General features: G+C 44.5%; 1 long non-coding RNA gene across 1 annotated transcript in view; it reads right to left on the bottom strand.

Moving 5' to 3' along the window:
* The window catches only part of LOC126482272 (uncharacterized), a 114281-nt gene extending 96001 nt beyond the window's left edge, over positions 1-18280 (bottom strand). The window contains exon 1 of the long non-coding RNA XR_007587618.1: positions 18228-18280. This is a non-coding gene — a long non-coding RNA (uncharacterized LOC126482272). The remainder of the gene's footprint in view (positions 1-18227) is intronic.
* Between the last annotated feature and the right edge of the window lie 7969 nt (positions 18281-26249).

The following is a 26249-nucleotide window of genomic DNA, read 5'->3' as shown; positions in this document are numbered from 1 at the left end:
GAATCTCGTGTCATATCACTACATCGGTTCCACTTTTTCGAATGTAGTGATAAATCATATAATGTAACATTATGTGTAGGAAATGTTGGCACTAATAGCCACATTAACGACAGTCGAGACTCGTAGTTCCCACTCTAGATTCCGTAGGAGAAAGAAAGCAAAGCGAAATACACAAGCTCATAATACGAAAATGACCAAAAACACAGCTTTGTAGTCGCTTTTATATGTTAAAAGTAACATCTGTCAATCTCAATGTTAAGCACCCGTTTGCCTTTTAATGATTCCATCCCTCTAGTGACTAACAGTATGTTGAACGTCTGCGAAGCCCAAAATAATTTAAATACACAAGCAGTAAATTATATAACAGTTTACTGTGTTCCCAACACATTTCTTATATTCCTAGAAAATTATACCATTACTGAACTTCTTACAGCTAGAGCGTTGTTCTTCTATAAGTGCCGAATTACGCAAAATGCAAGGTTAGAGTATTAAAAATAATATTAAATTATACAGCGCTGCAAGACTATAGAATCAGAAACACCGTAAAAAGCGCGTTAAAACAGTGCATGCGTAATTCAGGTCAGAGATTTTACGTTCTCCGATTTATTTATGAACTTAATTAATTCAAACAGAGACAGAAAAAAGTTTTGGAAGTGATTAAATGTGTTTTTGTGGAAATACCGTATATATTGATCTCTGAACGAATATTCTGCCGTCGTTCTGACGAGCATGTCACCACGCAGCGTACATCCAAGACTGGAGGAACAATGGCTCATTAAATATAAAGCCGACAGCTTGCAGCACCTTCAGTGACGGTTGGCAGAATAAGGAGATTACCTTCTCGGCGTGGCAGTAGAAGTCTGCGTTTTTTTTTAAGTAACGAATTCGCTTATTTTTGGACGTAGTGCGTTTTTATATGTAACCTCTTCGTCGTTTGCGAGCGAGAAGCAGATCTTATCCTTGAAGAACTGTTCTGTAAGAAGCGAAACAAGCAAAAACTACCATAATCAGCTTATTGGTCTTTCCCAGCGACGAATTTCTGTAGCAGTGGGAAATGTGATGAATAGAACGGATCTTCCATCAATTCGTATTTCAGATCCCCCAGATTCTCCATTGATAAACTAGCTCTGAAGATTAATGCATTGTCCTGACGAAAGGTGAGTATTTTGCTTTTGAAAATCAGGCTCTTTTCAAAAAAAAATTATCATCGTCATACGGACCAAAGCACCTGGCGTGAGGGTATGGGATGCCAGTGGGTACTCGATACTATCGTCTCTGCTTCGCTTAGCTGGTGATTTGAATTACAACCATTTCATTTCTGACGTGTTAAGGTCGTTGCCTCTGCCCAACCTTCGACACCTCCGCGACGGTATCTTTCAACAAGATGACACAATACCTCATGTTGCCCGTCCTGGCCTGACTTACCTCGATACACATTGTGTTCGATCGCTGACCTGGCCGGCTAGTTCTCCAGACCATTCACCCACTGAAAACACCTGCTCACAGGTTGCCGAGAAGCTGGCACGCATTCTCTGGTGAGTCACAACAGTTAATGAGCTCTGTCATAGAAGCAGCTTGGAATGACGTTCTCGTGTCTCTCATCCAATTTATGTTCTCCTCATCTGGGTTAGAACCATTGTTACTGCCAGATGTGGCAGCACTGTGTCCTAAATCTCGCACCCTCTACACCCCGAAATCGCCTCGAAATTTAACCACACATTCTTCCGACTGTACTGTATAGGCTCAATAAGTAAAATGCATTTATTTTCTATGCTTTCTGGTGTTGCAGATTTAAAGGGCAGCGGATAAATCACACCTCCGACCTCATTCTATGCCCTGTTAATCACGTCCCTCCCAGTATCTCATAAACGGTATGTTTCTAATGTTCACTGACCGACTGCATTTTTTAAATGATTTGCGCACTAACAGTGTCTGTGTTGACGTACTTTCCGTGTGAATTTTCAGTGTCAGACACATTGGAATCACCGTTCTTAAAATTCTATTTAGCTCTCAAAACAACTGTGGTCTATTTCTACTCTAAATTTACATCTAGGTAATACTCTGCAAAGTACAGTGAAGTCCTGTGGCAAAGGGTGCTAAGCTCTGTAGCACATCTTTGAGTTTCTGCTCGCTCTAACCGCGTGTGGAACGCGGGAAGAATGAATATCTAACTTCCTCTGTTCGTGTTCTAATTCTCCTAATCTTGTCTTCACGATTTGTTCGGGATCAATAAGTAGGAGACAGAAGAGCATAATTCGTAAAGGAGCAATAAGTAGGGAACAGAAGAATATATCTTTATTCTTCAAACTCTCAAAGTTCGCTCTCACAAGGTAACTTGTGTCTATAATCAAAGGTTTACCAGTTCAGGTTTTTCATTTAAGTGGTGCCCACTAACCTGTTTACTTCTTCTGCTGATTTTTCACCTGCCAGAAACGCAAAGTATTGAACATAATGCGATTAAAACCTGAAGATATTCGTTTGTAGTCGACGTCAACACCAATTGCATACATAAGCACCCAGATTAGTGGCAAAAGTACATCCAGTTCCTCACTGTCGTTTAGTAAACAAAAATGAGCTTATCGCGTAAGGATCTGACTTGTGACTAGCTGCAATACTTAACTGCAGATAGAAAATAATACACCGTTCTTAACACAACGAAATTGACAGCTGTAAAAGTAATTTCGGGAGTGCCCCAAACGAATGTTGAAGGGCCTCTACTATTTACAGTTTATATTAATGACCTAGAGGAAGGCGTTGGGGGCTTGTGAGGCTCTTCGCGGACGATTCTGTTGTTTATAAGAAGGTCGTAACGCTAGAATATTGTAACAAAGACCTGCAGAGGATCGACTGTGCGTGAAGGAACTGCCAGTTGGCACTGAACATAAATAAATGTATCGTATTGCGCATATACACGTGTACAGATTCACTATTGCGCAACTACACCATTGACGACAAATCACTGACAACAGTAAGTAACGTAAAACACCTTGGAGTAACCATCCGGAATGATCTAAAGTGGAATGACCACATAAAACAAACAGTAGTAGAAGCAGGTCGCAAGCTTGGGTCAGACTGTCCAATAGCATCCACTATCACTGAGTGGGATGGACCTACCTACACATTCTAAATGCGCCGCGCAGGAGTCATGTGTAGAAGCATTATCTGAAGTTTGCCTCATCTATACAAGGTTATACATAAATACCTATGAGGTTTCAGAAGACGACTACGTAAAAACTACAAGACATACTGAAAAACGATACTCACCAGTGGATAAGGTATCTCTCCAAGTTTTTAACTCACATTACAATTGCTCTCTATGGGCAGCGTTTGTGTCGTGGCGAAAGCCAATATGTGCACACAGTTCACTGAAGCAGCTGACACGAATTGTGTGGGAAGGCGCGACAGCAGCCCGGTTTGGAAATCTGTTCATCGGCTTTCCTAACTGCACGTGTGAACTAATCTGATGTGACTATACGGAGCAGATGATTTGACTAAATGTTCTGTCACGCCCGTCCTCTAGTGGAACTACGTCGTGATGCGTGAAACGAATCGAAACTTCGGGAGTTTCCCTAGCCACTGATTTGTGTCATTTTTCTGAATGTCTTGCATTTCTCATACAGATGTCTTCTTAAAACGTGGAAGAAGTTATGAATAACCTTTTATTTTAAACATTAGCTGAGCATCCGTTCCTGCTCAGGTATGTGTATTATATAATCCATTTCTATTAGTCCATCATCTCCTTCCCCTCTCCCTATCCATCTCCTCCTGCCCCTTTCGCTATCCATCTGCTACTCCCCACTCTCTCTCTTTCTATTTGCTCCTCCCCCATCTCTGTCGCCATCTGCTGATTTCCTATCATCTTCTCCTCCCCCCTCTATATTCATCTCCTCCTCCCCTTTATATCCTCCTCACCCCCTCTATCTCCTACTCTCCCCCTCTCTCCGTCCATCTCCTCCTCCCACCTCTCTGTCTATCTCCTCCTCCTCTCTCTCTGTCCATCTACTCCTACCCCATATCCGTGTCCTTCTCATCCATCCTCCTGTCTGACTGACCAGTCTTCCTCCCTCCGTCTCTCTCCATGTTATTATCCTACCTCAGTGGGTGGTTGTTTGATCTTATCTTTCTAGATAGGAAGTAACATGTGTACCAAGGTTGGTTGAAAGCGATCCAGGCATGTAGAAGGAGTATTCGGCTTTGCTCCCAAACCTACATTTAACATATCGGGTGATCAAAAAGTCAGTATAAATTTGAAAACTGAATAAATCACGGAATAATGTAGATAGAGAGGTACAAATTGACACACATGCTTGGAATGACATGGAGTTTTATTAGAACCAAAAAAATACAAAAGTTCAAAAAATGTCCGACAGTTGGCGCTTCATCTGATCAGAATAGCAACAATTAGCATAACAAAGTAAGACAAAGCAAAGATGATGTCCTTTACAGGAAATGCTCAATATGTTCACCATCATTCCTCAACAATAGCTGTAGTTGAGGAATAATGTTGTGAACAGCACTGTACAGCATGTCCAGAGTTATGGTGAGGCATTGGCGTCGGATGTTGTCTTTCAGCATTCCTAGAGATGTCGGTCGATCACGATACGCTTGCGACTTCAGGTAACCCCAAAGCCAATATTCGCACAGGCTGAGGTCTGGGGACCTGGGAGGCCAAGCTTGACGAAAGTGGCGGCTGAGCACAAGATCATCACCAAACGACGCGCGCAAGAGATCTCTCACGCGTCTAGCAATATGGGGTGGAGCGCCATCCTGCATAAACATCGTACATTCCAGCAGGTGTTTACTAGTCAGGCTGGGGATGATGCGATTCTGTAACATATCGGCGTACCTCTCACCCGTCACGGTAGCAGTTAACAAAACCAGAATCACGCATTTCCTCGAAGAAAAAAGGCCCGATAACGGTAGATGTGGTAAATCCAACCTATACCGTGACTTTCTCGTCGTGCAGTGGAGTTTCCACGACAGTTCTAGGATTTTCGGTAGCCAAAATTCTGCAGTTGTGGGCGTTGACAGACCCTCGGAGCGTGAAATGAGCTTCGTCGGTCCACAACACGTTACTCAACCAATCGTCATCTTCCGCCATCTTCTGAAACGCCCACATCGCAAATTCCCTCCGCTTCACTAAATCATCAGGTAACAGTTCATGATTCCGATGGATTTTGTACGGATAGCATCGGAGGGTACGCCTAAGTGCCAACCAAACAGTAGTGTATGGAATGCCGGTGCGACGTGCGACTGCACGAGCGCTGACTTCCCCGTGCATAGACGAACTCGCTACAGTCTCCATTTCTTCCTGAAATGTCTCAGCAGCATTACGCCTTGTGCTCGGTCGGTCACTACGGGCTCTATCGTTTAAACAACACGTGGCTTCGAACTTCGAAATCATTCTCGCCACAGCTGCACTTGTCAACGGACCTATACCCATTCGAATTCCCTTCCTATGGCGATAGGTTCGTAACGCTGAACTAGCACATTCCCCATTCTGATAATACGTGCAGCTTCACTAAAAGCGCCTTTTCAGGTAACGTCAACATGCTGCGACTGCTGGCGCATCTGATTCTCTCTCTTTTTTTTCTTTATTGTAATTTTTATCACCTTACACAAGGCGGGCTGTCAGCAGCTGAGTACGCCGCTCTTCAGCCTTGAGATTTACAATAAGTAATAAATAGAGGGGACACAGAGAATATAATCAAAAATGGCGGGCAAAACAATGTAGACACCAAAAAACAAAAAACACGGAGCCGTTCACACCTGACGAGAAAACATCACTGACACCAGTCGACACTGCGCACAAAACAGGGATGATGGCGATGGTACACGTGAACAGTGGCGGCGTTTCGGCGAACAAACACTAAACACAAACGAAGGCACACACACGAGACACGACTGGCGATGACCTCCGGCGCGCGAATGTTCACTATGCGTGTGCGAGTCCGGTGACCTGCCAAGAGAGGAGGAGGAGGAAGGGGAGTGGGAGAGCGAGAGGGGAGAGCAGAGATGCCACGGGCAGGGGAGATAGGGGGGAGGGAGGAAGGGGGAGGGGAAGCCCGGGGGAAGAGGGGTGGAGGGAGGGGATGGGGGAAAAGGAAAGAGAAGGGAAGGGAAGAGATGGGAGGGAGGGTGCCTAAAGGAAAGGACACCGGAAGTGGGGGGTGGGGCAGGGTCAAAGTTGATAGGAGGGGTAGATGGAGGGGAGGAGGACATCATCAGGGAGGAGGAGCTGGCGGAAGCCACCTTGGGAGAGGGTAAGGAGGGTGGAGAGATGGAGACCGGGTGGGACGTGGGAATACAGGCGCGGCAGCGGGCGGGGGTGAGAGAGGATAGGGAAGATGAGCGGGTGAGGAGGATTGAGTTTACGGGAGGTGTACAGGATCCGTATCCTTTCAAGAAAAAGGAGGAGGTGGGGGGAAGGGGATGAGATTGTACAGGATCCGCATAGGGGAGGGGAGACGGATGCGATAGGCGAGGCGGAGAGCATGGCATTCAAGGATTTGGAGGGATTTATAGAAGGTAGGGGGGGCGGAGATCCAAGCCGGATGGGCATAACAAAGGATAGGGCGGATGAGGGATTTATAGGTGTGGAGGTTGGTTGAGGGGTCCAGACCCCACGTACGGCCGGAGAGGAGCTTGAGGTGACTGAGTCGGGAACGTGCCTTGGCTTGGATTGTCCGGAGGTGGGGAGTCCAGGAGAGGCGACGGTCGAGGGTGACGCCAAGGCACTTAAGGGTGGGAGTGAGGGCGATAGGACGACCATAGATGGTGATGTAGAAATCAAGGAGGCGGAAGGAAGGGGTGGTTTTGCCTACAATGATCGCCTGGGTTTTGGAGGGATTGACCATGAGCAACCACTGGTTGCACCAAGTGATGAACCGGTCAAGATGGGATTGGAGAAGGTGTTGGGAGCGCTGTAGGGTGGGGGCAAGGGCAAGGAAGGCGGTGTCATCGGCAAACTGGAGAAGGTGGACGGGGGGTGACGGCGGCGGCATGTCCGCCGTGTACAAAAGGTACAGAAGGGGGCAGAGGACGGAGCCTTGGGGCACACCGGCAGAGGGAAAAAAGGTGTAGGAATCTGTGTTCTGGATGGTGACATAGGACGGACGGCGGGAGAGAAAGGAGCCGATCAGATGGACGTAGTTAATGGGAAGGGCGAAGGTTTGGAGCTTGAAGAGGAGACCAGAGTGCTATACGTGGTCATATGCACGTTCGAGGTCCAGGGAGAGGAAGATTGCGGAGCGACGGGAATTAAGCTGTTCGATTCACTCTCTCATTACAGCTCCTTTTATACACGATTGTCATGCACAGTCACTGACATTTTGCTGTCCAGCGCCATCTGTCGGACATATTTTTTTCGCTAATAAAACCCAATGTCATTCCAAACATGTGTGTCAATTTTTACCGCTCTATCTACATTATTCCGTGGTTTATTGAGTTTTCAAATTTATACTTACTTTTTGCTCACCCGGTATATATAACATATTTCATATACACTTTTACACATATGTCACCTTTACCTCTAGTGAATTCCACACTGCAGTTTCGTTTTCATGCAATGTTTATTACACCAAATCTCCGGAACTACGAGTCATAAAATGATACAATTTTTCAAGTACATCGAGTGGTATATAAGGACACTACAAAATGTGTTGCGAATAAACTCATTAGTAAAGAAGCAAAATGCAGTTTTACTGCATGCGAAGCGGCAACATAGTAAGTGATAAACATTTTTCCTTTCATTATTTTGTGAGAAGTGTGATCTCACCAGCATATCTTCGACTATAAATCATGTGGTTTCGTGGAAGGGACCAGAGATATCAACTATTATTCTGATCCACAGTTGCTGGTGCACAGAGTAGGGAATGAGATATTTCACTCGGGACATGCCTCAATGGTATTTGTACAAAAACCCTAATATGTATGACTGGAAGAGGTGAGGACCGGGGGGGGGGGGGGGGGGGGAGGATGACACTGAATTACTGTTTGGCCCATCCTCTGTGGTAAGAAGAATAACTTCACAGATACTTTACTTACCTAAAAATATATGTTAAGATCTGGCAGGATGCAAATCAAATGCGCTCAGACCATGCTGCGCACATGTATTTTGTTTCTAGGTGCAAAATCTAATGGTGTTACATCTGGAGACATTAGCGACCTGGAAATTGGTTCTGCTCTGCTAATCCAGCAACCTCTGAATGAGTCATCCAAAGCCTTCCCTAACGATCGAGGCCTTGTGATGTGGGGCACCATCCTGCTGCATCATGATATCATGGTGTAGGCCTTTCCTCTTGTGGAAATGCAAACTGTTCCAACATGTCCAGATAAATAGGTGAGATTTTTGACGCCTCTGCAAAGAAAATTGGTCCCACACACTGTCATAAGGCAGACCACACCACACATTTATCTCTGAACAGTCGTGTATAATTTCGATGATTAAGAAGGGTTTCTGACAGCCCCAGATCGTTACGTTGTGTTGGTTTACCTCCCAGAACGGATAAAAGCCAGCTTCGTGCGTGAATATTGTCTTTTTCAGATAGTCTGAGCCAATATCGATGTTACTCAGAATGTCAATTGGAAATGCTTTGCACTTATGCTTGTCATCAGATTGAAGTGCATGCAGCAGCATTATCTTGTAGGCATGAAGCTTCAGTTTCTTGTAAAGCAACTGTCGAGACCTTGACGGATTTATTTGGTTGGGATCCCGATAAATGCCTCCTGCACCTATTCCAAGTCTGCAGCACTCGTGCTCGAACGCCGAGAATTCGTCCTCGTCATGACAACTTCCGGACTCCTTGAACCTTGTGTGTCACAGTCTCATGGTCGTGCGTGTTGGCGGAAGTTCTGCTGGACCTAGGTGTGAGATTTGGTCTCTATCAACGAATCCAAACACTACGGCATATGCAGGAGGGGGGGGGGGGGGAGGGGAGGTTGACCATTTTGCTTAGTAAATAATTTGCAGAAACGATATGAAAATTTAGTTGTGTGTGAACACTATGCCGTGAACTGCATCTTTCTACTTATCAAAATTTCCGAAACATGTGACATCAAAAATTGTGATCATTTTGGAACATATTCTAGTTCTCATCCCCCTGGTTCTGACCAAAGCTATTATCAGGTTTCCCTTGATTAAAAGGCAAATCCCGGATCTAGAAATCTTCTCCAAAGTATTTCCAACTGGGATTCCATATCCCCCACTACCACTTCGCTAAGTATTTCACTGGAAGGACATTGGCCCTGCTGCGGTACGTAATTCGAACAGCCCGTTCTATAATGCGTCAATCAACATTTGTTATAAAATTCAGCTGTGTTAGCGTCAATTTATTAGCTTTAATTCTTTGATTAAATCATCTGATAAGGAGAAGTAAGCAGTTGTAAAACAGAAAAGGGGATAATCACATTTTTAGCATGTACTTGAAGGTGTAGGAGTAAACGAATGTATATAACTTTAAGCGTACATAACTATTTCTTTCACACGTGAGAAAATCAGTCATCATACGTAATTAGGTAGGATTTTCACGGCAAATGGGCTTAAAATAAACCAAAGCAGCACAAACTATCTACATGACACTGCTGGTTCTAGTATTTTAACCATAACTGCATTCTAAAGCAGATGTGAGAGAAGAGTGCCCTAACTAATAAAGAACGTGGTTTAAGTAAAATTGTTTGGAATGTTATTGGCCGCACTGGAACACTTGTGAACTCCTTTACCAGGTAAGGTCTGTACATTTACTGACTGCACACACTAAACCGTTTTTCGCAGCAGATGAAAAAATGCCAAACGCTGTCCAGAACAAACTCACTGCTGACAAACAAAGGGGGCGCTATTCGTATTTGTTCGGCATTATCAATACGGGCGCGTAAACGAGGACTTGGCGACTGAAACGCAATATTTAAAAATATGGGAGCTGGAACTCATTGTTACAGTAAAATTCCACACATCATTATTTGAGACCCGACAAAAGGCCGTGCAACGAACCAGTGCGAGCTCGGCGGCGTACGAAAAGTTATGGCTGGACGAAAGCGTGCTTTTTGAATAAATCACTGCAGTTCGCGGCGGGCGCGCCGCGAGCGGCTAACAAGCTGTCAGCAGCGGTGCGCTATGGGCCGTGTCACATCGCTCACCCTGCCGGAGGCCCGCGCACTTCCTCACACTGCCCTCTACTCTACATCCGACACGGCACTGCACTTTCGAGCGCGTTAAATGGCTCTATAAGGCAGTATGGAAATGATTTTCGTGCTCTCTTCCGAATGTAAAATATTTTATTGGATCAGCGCTATGTTTAAGACTCATATTTGTGCACTCAAAGAGAAGACATTAAAAATCACCCTACATACGATAAAAAATTAAAAGTATAGGCTGTTCTTTGTACTGTTACATCGTTTACAACATTCGAAGGTCATACAGGAAATAAATATTCTGTCTTTAATGATCTCATCGATGAGACAAAGAGAAGAACAAAAAGAAAGATATGTAAAATAAACAACGTTAAATAACAACATAATATTTAATAGTTTGTTAGATAGCTTAGATTTAATAATCGAACTGCATCTTCAGTACTTTGCATGAATGAGGCATGCATACGTGAGGTGATTTCCCTCGATTGTTCTAACATAAAGGGTGGTTCAAATGGCTCTGAGCACTATGCGACTTAACATCTGAGGTCATCAGTCCCCTAGAACTTACTTGTTAGAACTACTTAAACCTAACTAACCTAAGGACATCACACACATCCTTGCCCTAGGCAGTCGCGTGGTTCCAGACTGTAGCGCCAGAACCGCCGGCCATAAAGGGTGATTTAGCAGCCCTATCTATGGGTACTATGCAGCCTGAAATTTCTTTAAAAACCACACGCGAGGCTTTCATATTCTGTCGCTCACTACGTGCAAACCATTAGTCCTACAGAAAAAATGAGCAGGAGTTTTTCATAGTAAATGTAATGCTGTTGTTGTATCCCGCCTAGAAGGCGGCGCGTGGGTCTGCTCCTGTAAACTGAAGGGTAGGCCGAATGTAGGAAGTGAGTAGGAGCAGGAAAAGGTGAAATGCTTCGGCACTGCGTTTTAATGTACATCACCTTCACTGTAGGAAGAATAAGGATTATATTAGGCTTACGCACCACCTGAGATGAGCACGTAGGTGCGAAGCCGTTCATCAATCAAACATCGGCTAGAAGTTACAAAGGAAAAATCTGTAGTGGCTCGCCCATTATGAAATAAAAACAGTGTTGCTTGGTCGTCTACTCGGAATCAAATGGGTAGAATCTGGAGCGGCGCTCGTACAGCTCCACAGCGCCGGCTAGAGGGCGCTGTCGTCGGTATCGGTGTCGTAGTGCCAACCTAGCAGAGCGCACCTACGTTGTGGCATAGTAGCTATCGATACCACAGTTGTTAAATTTTGTACTAGAATATGTTATCGCTGGAGGCCACAGATCTCGAATTATTTAAGAAAAACGCGCTACAAGGTCGCTTTTGTACGTTTTTCTTGAAATCTTAAAACTACGGCCTGAAGGGAAAATGTACCTCAGTACAAAATTTAACAGGATTAAACTTCCTACAAAAATGTACTGTTCATTTTTTTCTGTGGGACTAATAATTTGTGAATAGTGAGTGAGTGATCGTGAAAATCGAGCGCTTGCTATTTGAAGGCGTTGGGGGTTGCATAAAACCGATAGGTAGAGACTGCCGAATCACCTTGTATACACTGATGAGCCAAAACATAGTGACTACTCCCCACCGCGAGACTGAACGTCACCTGGTGGCGTTACAGCCGGCCGGGGTGGCCAAGCGGTTCTAGGCGCTTCAGTCTTGAACCGCGCGACCGCTACGGTCGCAGGTTCGAATCCTGCCTCGGGCATGGATGTGTGTGATGTCGTTAGTTAGGTTTAAGTAGTTCTAAGTTCTAGGGGACTGATGACCTCCGATGTTAAGTCCCATAGTGCTCAGAGTCAGGCAAGAGACGTGTAAGAAAATTGTATAAGTGGAGCAGAGTTAATGGGTATTCTTTCTAGAGACGATATGGCAGCAGCTGGCGAAATCCACGTACATAAATGACTTTGACAACGGACACATTGTCACGGTTCTGGATTGGGAAAAAGCATCTGGGACGCGGGGAAGCTGATTGGTTGTTCACGTGTTTTGCCATGAGAATCTATGGAAAATAATTGAAGAACGGCGAAATCGCAATCAGAAGATAATATGTTGGAGGTTCACGCCTGGTAAGACAATGTGGAGGTCGGAGGCTTGCCCGGTCTGTAAAATAGGACAGGTGGCGATCTGTGGCGGATCTGACGACAGTATAACTATGATACAGGCACAGATGATCCGGACCACACCGTTAACCGCACATCGTTGAACATCGTGCCCTGGAGTAGATGACCCCTATCTATGTCCTCCCATGTTGACATCGTCAATTACAACTGTGGTGGGAAAGGGATCATCGAGATTGGGCCATTAATTAACGGAAACGTCTCGTCTGGTCAGACAATCACATGTCTTGATACACCAAGTCGATGGTCGTGTACAGACACGCTGTCGCACAGCAGAACGGCTGCTTGAAACATGCACTGCACTACGGAAGCAAGCCGATGGTGCCGGTATTATTTTACTGTGGGCATTAACCTGTACTTCCATGGGGCCTTTGGTAGTAACCGAAGGGGCCATGACAACTGGGGACTACATGAACATTACTGGTGGCCCCCTGCATCCCTTCATGCATGATGCCTTCCTCGATATCGCATCTTCCAGTAAAATAGCGTCTGTGTCACAAGGCCAAAATGGTCCAGCAGTGGTTCGAGAAGCGTGGTAGTGATTTCACGTTTTGATGATTCGCGTTATTTGAACCCGAAGGAATATATCGGGGACGCTGTCTGGCGCTAATTTCGTTTCTACAAACCAGCAACCCGTAATTTACGATAATTTCGTGGCTTATGCGTACACATCTCGTGCCATATACATCCGGAAACCTAGTAATTCAGGCCACACGTAATCACTGCAGTATTGCGTTTTAAAGGTAGAACAGGATAATTAAACAGGTGGCCCTAATGTTTTGGTTAATTATTATCACTCTTCAGGTATTTCTCGCTTTGGAGAGGACTTCACGCAGTCTCGTCTTGGAAAGTGTCCACAACTGTTGTGTAAGTTTACGTTGTGTGTTCTGACGTTTCTTTAATATGTTTAACAATGTTCTTTATAAACGTTTTGTCGTAACTCCAGCCGTATGTTTTGGTTCAGTATCACACTAGAACATATTTACACCACTGTTTAAGTGTGTTGTTATAAATCCTCTTAGTAACGCTATTCATAAATTCCGAGTTTCTCAATTTCTCGCAAAGATGTGAAGCGCCAAATAAATAAGTTTGGTACTGTTTATTTCAGTCTCATGAGGCCGTGTTTTATTGTAGGAGAATGCCTGTCCCGAGTTACGTTCTACAATTGCAAAATTCAATATCTGAATTCTATTTTTCTCGCTAGGATAGATTTTTGTTCCCGAAGATCTCCAATATGACACCCCTATCTGTGTAGCACATTGGGAATACTGAACTGAAGAGTTTTACATCCGTGACATTTTACCCATCGCAGGGAACTCAAGGAGCGTTGTTCTTAATTCTTTACTTAATCCGTCCAACAACAAAACTTCTTCCCTCGTTTGGCCTCCCCTTCTGGCCTATTCTCTTGGCGTTTCATGTGGATTCCCACTGTTCAACTTCGTCAGAGACGTGCAGTTCTGTGAAAAGCGTTACGATGGCTATTCCTGAAATATCCCTAACTGGAACACTTTTCTGGAATGAGTATCGCTGACTGATCCCTTACATCCAAGACTGAAACATGCCAAAATGGCTGGCTGATGGTAATTTTAGCCTCCGAGCTCCTTACGTTTCCCTATCATCGGACGTTATCGTACCCTCAGTGAATTTTCCATATACCTTTCATAAGTAAATCGCTTTGCCAATAAAGAACAGTTTGCTCGTCGCTGCTTAGGGAAAACTAGATCACAAAACTTTGCACCAAAGTCCTGTATTAAGTTCCAAAGCTCGCCTCATTGACACATGAAACGAGGGCATGTGATTCTTAGTAATGCGCCTGTGAGAGGGGCACGTACAGTCGGGGGCCATCTTGGTGCTACTTTAGAAGAGTTGGATATGTGCCGGTACGGAGTTGAAGCCTCTCCCTTCTCTCACTTCGTCAATAGCAACAACAACGTTACACTGAACTCTTCAATCAATCTTCGCAAAGGAAACGTATAGTAGAGCGCGAATAAGAAACAACCTTCCATTCGGGCGATTGAACATGCATCAATGACAGCTAACAACGTCAACCCCCCCCCCCTCTCTCTCTCTCTCTCTCTCTCTCTCTCTCTCTCTCTCCCTCTCCCTCCCTTTCTCACTGTTTATTCTTTTCTCCAGCGGCAGCAGACTCTAGCAGCTGAGCGTTGGCCATTTTCTTCATGGACGCCCGCCGGCATCCGGAAGCTTGTGATGTGTCGCTTTAGTCTAGGTATGACGCTGTAATCTCTTTCTTTATTCTTTCTTTCTTTTCGAGGGATCGTCTGTTTTTGGACTATTCTTGATCTCAAAAAAGCACTTGACCCCGCTTCCTCAATCATTTTTTTAAATATATTTCAATCTTTTTCTTTTTTCAAAAGCCCCTTCTGCGGATTTCTCTTACCGTGGCAATAACTCCCTTTTGCCTGAACACATGAATTATCATCAATTCGATTCTTCCAATTAGTGACTGCAACACATTCCTTTCCTCGCCGATTCTGCATAGAACCTCCACTTTTTATGCCATTCGTTCACTCAATTTTCAGCACTCATCTACAACAACATATCTACGAAATCTTCGATCATCTTATCTTCCGAGTTCAAAATGGTTCAAATGGCTCTGAGCACTATGGGACTTAACTTCTGAGGTCATCAGTCCCCTAGAACTTAGAACTACTTAAACCTAACTAACCTAAGGACATCACACACATCCATGCCCAAGAGAGGTTCTAACGTGCGACTTATCTTCCGAGTTTTCCACAGTCCATCGTTCAGTTCCGTACAACGCAGTGCTCCAAAACTATGTTCTCGAAAATCTCTTTTTCAAATTAATGCCGATGTATGATATTATTAGTAAGCTCTCATGGTGAGAAATGCTCCCTTTACCTGCGCAAGTTAGGTTCTAAAGTCCTCCTACCTTCCCCCGTCAAGCGTCATTTTACTTTCAATGTGTCAGAATTCCTTCATTTCATGTTCTATGTAATTTCCAATTTTTATATTTCATTATTTTATCCCTCATCTAATTTCTGCTACTACTCTACTACTCAATAGTTTCGTTTTTCATCGTTTACTCTCAATCCATATTCTGTCTTCAGGAGACTGTTCATTACATTCAACAGGCGGTCTAATTCTTCGCCAGCCGCTGTGGTGAGCGGTTCCGACAACGGTAGCTGAGTGGTCAACGCGACAGAATGTCAATCCTAAGGGCCCGGGTTCGATTCCCGGCTGGGGGTCGGTGATTTTCTCCGCTCAGGGACTGGGTGTTTTGTCCAACCGACATCTGCTAAAATTTCCTCCACTCAGGGACTGGGTGTTGTGTTGTTCTACTCATCATCATGTCGCCGGCACGGTAGCTCATCGTGTTCGCTCAGAGGGTTAGCTGCCTTCTGTAGTAAAAAAACTGTGTTAACCGATCGACGACGAACTTAAAACGAGTGTCATACGACTTGTGCCCCGAGAAGATGCAACGAACGAAAGCGAACAAAATGAGATTTAAAAAAAAAAAAAAAAAAAGGAGCGGTTCTAGGTGCTTCAGTCCGGAACTACGCTGCTGCTACGTTCGCAGGTTCGAATCGTGCCTCGGGCATGGATGTGTGTGATGTCCTTAGGTTAGTTAAGTTTAAGTAGTTCTAAATCTAGGGGACTGATGACCTCAGATGTTAAGTCCCATAGTGCTTAGAGCCATTTGAACCATTTTTGTTTCACTGAGAATAACAATTTCATAAACGATTCTTATCACTGCTTTCCTTTTACCCTGAATTTTAATTTTTTCTGCAGCTATTTCACTTCAGCTTCCTACTGATTTTGTTACTGAGTGATTTGGTTTGCTGTACAATTGAAGCATTTTTTCTGTTGCATTCACCATCATTCACATAACCGTGGCACGAAGACCACTCACTACCACTTACTTCTAAGCTCCATACCATCTCCGTAATACGTGATATCGACTGGCAGAGCGATGTTCTATAATACGTCCTCCATACCACCGACAGTACTTCTTAATTGCCAGGTATAGAACCTTCTCAGTTTAAGTATAAAGATCGACGTGAGACCGCTACCAGGAGACGTGCCGTGTAACAAGAATAACCTACTCCTCGCTAACTCCGAGCTCATTGCTCCTGTTGAAGCTTTCAATCACTCTCAAATGTCTCGTTTCTCTTCAAAGAAGCATCATCTGGCTGTACCTTCTAACTTCGCCTGAGAAGTTTAGAAAGTTGCTTTAAAAGATTTGAGTAATAGTGTATTTGTGTGATCTATATGTATACTATGTTAATCCTTAGAGCCTGGCGATGGGTATAATTCCTGGTGCGTTGGTGTATGCTGCACATAACAAATGAATGAGTTCGAGGGGTAAATGAAGCCAGCTCGTAGAGATTTTCTGACTCCTTCCAGAGTGCACTGGTGAGCAATGACAGTACTCTTCTGTGTGTGTGTTTGAGTGTGTGTGTGTGTGTGTGTGTGTGTGTGTGTGTGTGTGTGTGTGTGTGTGTCAGAGTGATTGTCAGCAACTGCGTGCCTTGGACCATAGCTTTATCCATACAGCATTACATGCAAATCTAGTTGCTTCTGTAACGTTTATTTAATACATTATAATAATGGTACAACCTCACCCTAAAGAAGGTGGATCCTGTAACAACTTCATTATGAGCTCAGTATCACGTTGTCTTCCACATCTTCGTCAGTGCTACACCAGTCACTATACAGAAAATTATATTGTATGTATACGGGCAGCACACTAACATTAAAACTTCTGTATTTTATTGCACTGCGTCACTTATAAATTACACCTAACTTTGTGACGCGATTTCGCTGATAATGATACCCCGTATAAAGTAAAGAGAAACCCTAGCAAAGAAATACTTTAATATCAACAATTTTTATAAAAATAGATTTACTTTAGTTCTCTTATGTGTTGAAAACCGTAGAAAATTGCGTAGTTCTTCCCTGTAATAAGGTGCCTCTCAGCAGCGTTAAAAGCAATCCGTCTTTCTACTCATGTCAAAACTGACATCAATGTCTTTAAGGAAGATTTTATTATTATTTTTTCGTTAAAATTCATTTAAAAAGAAGGAGCTAGTACATACAGAATTCCACTTTCAGATTACCCCCAATCTGACAAAAATGCAATGTTCACAAAAGAATGGAAATATCGTAAATAACATCTCATATATCACATTTGTTTCGAACTCCAAATAGGTCATCATAGGACGGAAATGAAATGTCGTACAAATTCTTAAAATTTAGAGCCATATACAAATTCTGCTAGTAATTACATTATCTGGAGATATCAAAAAACATGTTTGTTAAGTAAAGATAAAATCTAATTCCAATGTAACCAGTGTCATAAAGATTTCAAATGACATATATTATGTCCACATTTAAAGATAATGATATTGTTAGAAATTTCTATTCCTCCTCACATCTGTAAACGAGAGTTCTTATTTTCAACGTTTGAAGCCTCGTGTCTTTATTGTCACCAATTGCTACTTTGGATATGGTGCTCCTGCATTACGTGACTCAGAAGAGACTCTCTCTGTATAAATGATAATAAGAAATTCGTATCTTCGAAAGCTGAACACATGAAACACATTTCTGTAGCAGAGTGGATACTGTGTATAATGGAACAGGGCTCTGTCAGACTAATTACATGCGGATTTTCTCAAGTAAATAATAATGGAGATTTAACTTCAAAAACGTGTGTCGAGATTATAAGAAACTTCCATTGTGGAATACAAACGAAATCTTACGCCTAAGCCTTACAAGCGTGCTTCGTACCGTGTGTATGACTATTTCAGAACTGACAAGCTTAATACGAATTTACGATTTGGAGTGAAACTAGGTTCTATCGTTCGGCTGTGCTTGGCAGGCAATTGTCGCGATGTGCAATTACTGCATCGCGCGTGCCGAAGTACTTTGTGCAGTGGCCGTCGAGCGAAAGACAGCCGGCTGCGGACGTACCCGACATGATGGTACTCGGGGAACTCCAGCCTGGCGGCGTGCAGGCGTGCCACTGCCGCGCGACTAAGTTTACCGCCGCAGGTGGACAGCCAGCGCGGCGCAGCGCCAGGTCGATATTGCGGAGGCCCGGCTTCCGTGGGCGGGGCCACTGCGACCAGCGGGAGGGGGAGGGGGTATCTGTGGTCGCCGCTGTGAAACCAGCGATAACGCCGGCACGGCCGGCATGCGCTAAAGAGTGCCTTTGGGCCCCCACGCCTTGCGGCGGCCACGTGCCGCAAGAGGCGCTCATTCAGTCTCCAGGCCTTAAAGGAGGTGCTCCAAGCGACATCGTACACATTACCTTTCCCCCTCATGCGGGAAACTGCAGGAAATTTGGCGAGAATAGTAGTAAAATTGCGCCTTTGCCCATGTCTCAAGTCAGGCCTAGTAATTCTTCATGGACTGGAAGGATTTGTCGAAAAGTAGCGCTCGTGTTCCTTCTCGCTTTGCCTTTACTGAGCATGCGCAGGGCAGTAATTTGCAATCCTCATCGTATATTAAAAACCATAGTAATACCGGAAATATTAATAAACCCCAATTTCTGTCGTTTTTTCTCTCGCTTATATCGATTCACTTCATACCTCATAAATTTTCAAACTAAACAAAAGTTACAAAGACAGTCATTCTTGAATCAAATATATGAGAGGTGTGTTCATGAAGTTTTAATTATTATACTGTCGGAAAGAAATCGCAAGACAAAAACTGCGCTTGTATGTGATGGAGACCCTTAACATTTATAATGTCATCTCTCTTGGACGCCTATGTGCAACTTACGACAATTTTGTAAGGCCTGCGTGTTATAGGCAACTATTAATATCACCATTGTTTGCCTTGATGTTGTAACCCGTATGTGTCCTGACATCCGATGATGGCGGCTTTAGTTTCGCCGAAACCGGTGATCACGGAATAAAAAGAATTCCTGCGATCTCGGCTACCAGTTTACTGTTTTGCAACCATCTAGATCACTCCCACATGAGCACAATGTGCTCCCTACAAAAAGTAATGAACGTAGAGTAATGAAATTTCGGTAATACATTTATCTAGGAATCATATTTAAGTGATTAACATTGTAAGATTACAGGTTAATGCAAGCGCGAGATAAACCATTGTAAATGGGAAAGTCTGGTACATTAATAACTGATGTAATCGCCAGAATGTTGAATGCAAGCATGCAAACGTGGAATTCCATGCCTGGAGCATTTCGTGGGTCAATTTAGACATGGTTAATGGTGTTTGTGGATGACGCTGGAGTTCTCGTCCGATGATGTACCATACATGCTTGATTGGAGACAGATCTAGTGATCGAGCAAGCTAAGCAACTTGACACTCTGTAGAGCATGTGAGTTACAGCAACGATATTTGGGCGAGCGTTATTCTGTTGGAAAAAAACCAATAGCAGCAAGTCCGTTCACGCAATTACCATACTTTTACACGTAAACCGTAATTTGACCTATGCTGGTCATTTGCTATTACATGGCGATGAAGTGGCCTTGTTCGTTCACTCACGCGTTATTTTTAGTAATAAGATAAAAAATTAATCTTGATAATATTCTTCATTCAGGGCGTGTCAGCAATAAGAAGCATATCTACATCAACTGGTAGAAACACCTACTCGACCATCTGTGCACAGGTTAACCGAGATTATTTCATTATGGCGTTTACATACTACAGTTTCGCTGTTTTATGTCCTATGACGTGTTTCATTAATAACGATGGGCGCGTTATGCAGCATTCGTTGTGAAAGGGCCGATATATTCTAATAGTGTAAGTCGGGGTAGTGTGTTCGCACTCATATAAATCCATACATAGTTTGTTACATTTTGTCATAACCTGGTGCAGAGGCTTATGTTTAAGACTTTCAACCTTTCTATAAGTTATTTATTTTAAGATATAACTGCGTTGGTCTTTTATCTTTGACAGTCACGGTCTCAGTTAGACATGGGCAGTGTTCCCCGCAATGATGTTTAGCAGCGCGTTATCTAGTCCTACTTAGTTTCACGTGAGCTCCCGAGACCCACCGCACGGCGTCCATGGAGACGAGGCGCACGCTAGAGCTTAAGTCTTGGCGTTGACTTAGTACTTACGTACCGCATTTTTAAAATGTGACTACGCCTACTCAGGCTGTTTTAGTTTTATTTCTAGACCATGCCCTCTTACACAAATTATAGATTCAGTTATATCTTCTGAAGAAGGCTCAATTATTTGGGCTGAAACCTAGGTAAAGGTTGGCTTCATTACCGCAATCGAGGCTGATAGTTTCTTATACACCAAACTGATGTACGAATTTCCTGTCGGGGTGCGCGGGATAATCACGAGAGTATTCCTGCTGTCATACGGAATCGTATCACAGACCATAACTCCAAGTGAAGACCCAGCGTTTCTAGCACGCAGACAGGTTGGGTGCAGGCCCTTAACTGGCCTCCTTATAACCAGCACACGGCCATCACTGGCATCGAAACAGAACCAGCTTTTATCAGGAAACACAACAGACCTCCATCCTGCCCTCAAATGAGGTCTCGTTTGACACCACTAAAGTCGCGAATGCTAGCAGTCTGGGGTGTTGTGGAACGCACTCTACAAGGCGTGTGTGTCAGAGCTTTCCTTGAAGTAAACGATGTGTAACAGTTCGTTGTGTCACTGTGGTGCCAATGCGGCTCAAATTGTTGCTGCAGTAGCAGAACGATGCGCCAGAGCTATACGCCGAACACGATGGTCTTCCCTCTCGGTAGTACCACACGGCCGTCCGGAGCCCGGTCTTCCTGCGGCCGTACATTCTCGTGACCGCTGTTACCAGCAGTCATGTGCAGTGGCTACATTCCTGACAAGCCTTTCTGCAATATCGTAGAAGGAACATCCAGCTTCTCGTAACCCTGTTGTACGACCTCGTTCAAACTCAGTGAGATGTTGATAATGGCGTCTATTGACGCTTAAAGGCATTCTTGACCAATATCAACTCACCACATACAATCTCAAAGGTAACTAGCGGTCACGACCGTTACAGAGCGTATTTAAAGTAAACCTGATTTGCGTCATCTTAGTGGCGCCAATAGCTCCACTCTTATGCGACTAGCTCCAAATTTGAATAGCCGTAATCTCTCAGAAGTAGAAACACGCCTAAAAACTTCAGTTTATGTTGCACAACTCCTTTTTGGTGTTGTCATTCTTTTTCCGTCAGTGTAAAATGTTACAAAATTGATTTTCTATTGTTTGCAGGCACATTTTTGCAACCCTCGTAAAAACTAAAATTCCGAGTCAGAGCACGCCGCTTGAAGGTCCAAAACAAAACAGCGAAGCCTGCTGTGGCAGTTCGTTGCAACGAAAATGTTACCGCTTTGTCAGTCCAATCGAGATGGCTTCTTTAGCCGCCTGAATTGGCCTGACACAGCTGCAACATTTCCGTTTCTAGAAATTACCGCAAGATACTTCGCTATTTTCAGACCCTCAAGCGGCATATTATTGTTTTGTGGCTCGAGTCTTCCGTGTTTACTGGTATATTTTACGATTATCGCTCGTATACTGCGAAGAAAGTCTAGATCGTTATGAAGGAGGTGGGACATCGAGCACAGGCAATAGACGCTTAGAGAAGTCCGTTGAAGAACCAACCGTTAATTAGTTAAAAGCCAGTCGGACATAAATGTTAAAAGCTTAAAATGGAAGACTCGATGCTGCATCATGTATACTTTTCTTCTAACGGTTATACAGACGATGCAACAGAGAAATTAAATACCTGTCTCTGCGTGTGGATACATACTGAAAGAAATGCTGAGCTAAACAGTCTTCATACGTGTACTAATTCACACATTTGCCAGAAAATTAAAATGACCAACAAAACTGTACTGTACGAACAAAACTTGTAACTCACATAATTTTAAAATAGACCTATGGGAAATAAAATGTCTCCATTTCCTTGTATGGACTTCAAACGAAAAAGATAGATACAATGTAACAAAAAACTGCTAATGACAGTAGCTGGTTGAATTATATGTGCTATGACATTGTCACATCAGACCTCTTTTCACAAAAATCACCTGAGTACAAATGACAGCTAAGCCAACGCACTGCTCTTTTATACCTTGCGTACGTTATACTACCACCATTTGTTTACGTGCATATCGCTATCCAATGAATTGTGGGTTTTTTATCTGCTATGTCATGCCTTAGCTTCCTTAAACACAATCGTCAGGTCTACCTCGTCTAGGCTGTGCGATATAATTACATGACACATGAGCTGATACATCCAAAGATCGATAATTGATCGTTTCTGCTGACCGGAAGCACAGTTGTTCCTAACTTTCATTTGCAGTGACTAAATCCGCACTCGATCAGTTGCACGTGATATGGTTATCATGCACAGTGCTGTGTGGAAAGTAAAGTGGAAAAAGCAGTTACACACCAGAATAGAAATCACAGAAATAGTAACGTTTAACTCCTTCTGACTTTAGATTTTGTATCTTTCTGCGTCAATGGATGCTACTGTGCGTACAGCTCGTACAGAACATCCTTAACGGAGCTTCCAGCTACAGCCAGTAAACATTGGTCGGCTTCAGGCAACCGCCGATAATGGCGATTTAAAAATACTGTACATGTATGTATTGTAGCTATTGCAAAATAGTAGCAGTGTCATGCCAAACAGTTTACACCTGTGTATTGCCAAAACTGAATGACAAAAGAGCAACTTACTCAACCCCCCCCCCCTTCCTCACAGCCACTCAGCTATCAATACAGGGTGTTACAAAAAGGTACGGCCAAACTTTCAGGAAACATTCCTCACACACAAATAAAGAAAAGATGTTATGTGGACATGTGTCCGGAAACGCTTAATTTCCATGGACGCAACCAACTGGGAAGAAGACAGCCATCACTAGCGCCAGGCAGCTGGAATACCACGCCAGTGAGAGTGGCGCGGGGGACCGCCCGCCAGCGATAGCAGAGCAAGCGCCGCAAGTGCAGGAGATGCGCGCCATGCTGGCGGCCGCAGCGGGGTAGGCGATTGCCTCCTTCAAAGCTGCCATGTACGCGGATAGGGCAGCTTTTAAGGCCATCCTGTCTGCAGAGACGGAGGAGGCATGCAGCCAACTGCGGCAATTGCGCTCGCAGCTGGCGCACGACATCTGTGCGGACGCAAGTGAAGAGAAGACACCTGCCGCCCCTCCCCCTATGGAGCAGCCGAAGGAAGAACACAGCACGAAGGACACACCGAAGAATAAGAAGAGTGCCGCAGCAACAACGCCGAAGCCAATCTGTTCGGAGCCGCTCCACGTCGGCGAATGGGCAACCACAGCGGTCAGGACGTTCAGGGGTATGGGCTACGTCACCCGCTACTCACAAGGGAACCTCCCCATCGCAACCCCCTAAGATTTAGTTATAATTTGGCACAATGGATAGGCCTTGAAAAACTGAACACAGATTAATTGAGAAAACAGGAAGAAGTTGTATGGAACTATGAAAAAATAAGCAAAATATACAAACTGAGTAGCCCATGCGCAAGATAGGCAATATCAAGCATAGCTCAGCTCAGGAGCGTCAGCTCAGGAGCGCCGTGGTCTCGTGGTTAGCGTGATCAGCTGCAGAACGGGAGGTCCTTGGTTCTAGTCTCCCCTCGAGTAAAAAGTTTAATTTTTATTTTCAGACAATTATCAAAGTTCAGGCACTCACACATAGTCAACTTCGCTCTCCAAAATTCCAGGACATGTTCAGATTTGCTTGGACATTTGACGGTCTACATAAGGAAAAATTTGAAAACGTTAAAAAATATATGTTTTGACATTGCACAGGGAAAACAGTGCGACTGTGAATCTGTTGCATTCATTTGTTGCAGTTTATGTGACAAACTCTTATGTTTTCATTACTTTTTTGGGAGTGATTATCACATCCACAAGAAAAGCTAAATCGGGCAAGGTAGAAGAATCTTTTTACCCATTCGCCAAGTGTACAAGTTAGGTGGGTCGACAACATATTCCTGTCATGTGACGGACATGCCGTCACCAGTGTCGTAAAGAATATATCAGACGTGTTTTCCTGTTGAGGAATCGGTTGACCTATGACCTTGCGATCAAATGTTTTCGGTTCCCATTGGAGAGGCACGTCCTTTCGCCTACTAATCGCACGGTTTTGCGGTGCCGTCGCAAAACACAGCCCCTAAACTTACAGTGAACAGAGATGTCAATGAACGAACGGACAGATCATAACTTTGCGAAAATAAAGAAAGTGAACTTTTCACTCGAGGGAAGACTTGAACCAAGGACCTCTCGTTCCACAGCTGCTCACGCTAACCACGAAACCATGGCGCTTCTGAGCTCAGGTCATCCTTGATGTTGCCTATCTTGCACATGGACTACTCAGTTTGTATATTTTGCTTATTTTTTTCATAGTTCCACACAACCTCTTCCTGTTTTCTCGATTGATCTGTGTTCAGTTTTTCAAGGCCTATCCACTGTGCAAATTATAACTTAATCTGAGGGGGGTGCGATGGGGAGGTTCCCTTGTCAGGGGAGAGACAACCGCGGCGCTCACTGAGCCTGTCAGTGCAGCCAGCGAGTGAGGAGCGGTGCCGCTACGCGACAGCACATCTCCGAGCGCTTGGCTTCGACGCTCGCCCGCCAGACACCGATGGGCGACCTGGGCCCTACCTCGCGCCAAGTCACCACTGACGCAGCGTGACAGGGGGCTCTTACAACCTAAACTGCAGCACATCGTGCTACTGCACCGTAACGGACTAGGGGTAAACCAACCACTACCAGAATTTCCAGTAGTGAAATCCAGAGTAAAATCAACCCTACAGCCTCGGAAGAATAAAGGTCCATTCAAGATTACTGCTTGAGCTGTTCCATTGTCTCCAACTTTATTTTCAAGGCTTAAGATATGTTTGCAGTCTGGCATGCGGTGGCGGCGTTGACGATACACACGTTGACGAGGCATAGTGCTTCAATGCTGTTGCAGATAGAGCTCACAGCGGAATGGTTCCACTGGCGTGCACTGCCCGCTTATATAGAAAGCGGGTGACCTTGATTACGTAACGCGCTGTTAACGGACTTTGCAGGTTTAGCAGGCGGGAGTTATCCCGTACGCCCGCTGTAGTAGCACTAGCAGCGCGCGTACCATGATGCGCCGGCCTAGCGCCGAGCCAAGTCGGACGGGTTGCATCACCGACTCGCTAGGCGCTCAGCGGGCAGTTCGGCACTATGTTTTCGAATTTTTTCAAACTGTTGCATCCTTGACGACGTTGCATTTTACGACGAACATATGGCTTGACATGGTATCCGCTTGCATGATACCCACGTCTAACTTAACCTATCCTTGCATTACCTGTCGCAATCAGCAATTTCCGTTACTGCTCTTACCACCCGACTTAACTATCACAGAGTTTCCCCCCCCCCCCCCCCTTGGCTCCTGCCTTGGCACTTTTTTCCCTCTGCCCTTCAAACGGCTACCCTTCATTCAACTTTCGACCCAGTGTATCACGAGATGAGCTCGCATTAATGGTTAACCCTAACCAGACGTACGCAAACATCGCAGTACCCATATCCTGTGAGACCTAACTTAAACGTAAACTAGCCCTTACGCAGAGATGCTCTTTCAATGTTTACCTGCACAGCCTCTTTACTTCGCATTCGATATTTTCAGTAATTTGACTAGATGCTATCAAATTCTTCGCTGCAATAAACAGGCCGTTACCATTGGCAAAAATCGTTCAAATGGCTCTGAGCACTATGGGACTTAACTGCTGTTGTCATCAGTCTCATAGAACTTAGAACTACTTAAACCTAACTAACGTAAGGACATCACACACATCCATGCCCAAGGCAGGATTCGAACCTGTGACCGTAGCGGTCACGCGGTTCCAGACTGTAGCGCCTAGAGCCGCACGGCCACTCCGGCCGGCTCACCATTGTCGTCGACGTTATCTTTGAATGTATCTTCCAAATTTACCTTATTCCATATCAATTTCTTTCACACTAGGGATATGACTTTAACCTACGCATC

This window comes from Schistocerca serialis, chromosome 5 (assembly GCF_023864345.2).
Source record: "Schistocerca serialis cubense isolate TAMUIC-IGC-003099 chromosome 5, iqSchSeri2.2, whole genome shotgun sequence".
Taxonomy (NCBI): domain Eukaryota; kingdom Metazoa; phylum Arthropoda; class Insecta; order Orthoptera; family Acrididae; genus Schistocerca; species Schistocerca serialis.
The sequence above is the reverse complement of the archived record's forward strand: the minus strand, read 5'-3'. Positions and strand labels throughout refer to the sequence as shown.